The sequence below is a fragment of the Acyrthosiphon pisum genome, chromosome A1 (assembly GCF_005508785.2).
Source record: "Acyrthosiphon pisum isolate AL4f chromosome A1, pea_aphid_22Mar2018_4r6ur, whole genome shotgun sequence".
Classification (NCBI taxonomy): Eukaryota; Metazoa; Arthropoda; class Insecta; order Hemiptera; family Aphididae; genus Acyrthosiphon; species Acyrthosiphon pisum.
In genome coordinates this window covers 81,748,447-81,748,692 of record NC_042494.1, presented here as the reverse complement: position 1 = coordinate 81,748,692, position 246 = coordinate 81,748,447, and the positions used below count along the sequence as shown (strand labels likewise).

Below are 246 nucleotides of genomic sequence, written 5' to 3'. Positions count from 1 at the left end.
ATCAAAAAAAAAAAAATATCTTTAAGCAAATCAAATTAAATTTTTATGAGCGTTTGAATTTCATATTTTTACAAGATTGGATATTCACTCCATTTCTCACGTAGCAGATTTTCTTATTTCGTTGTAATTCAAAAACGAATGGCTGTAGATACTTGAAAATTTCACTGAATGTTTATACTAGCATTTTCTATACACTATAAAATTTTTAAAAGAATTTGACTCTTTTTGGGCTGTTTACGGACATAG

At 26.0% G+C, this 246-nt stretch overlaps 1 protein-coding gene across 4 annotated transcripts in view; it reads left to right on the top strand.

The window, feature by feature from the left end:
• LOC100164494 (serine proteinase stubble) overlaps positions 1-246 on the top strand; it is a 19,652-nt gene that overhangs the window by 13,214 nt on the left and 6,192 nt on the right. The gene's annotated exons all lie outside the window — the stretch shown is intronic.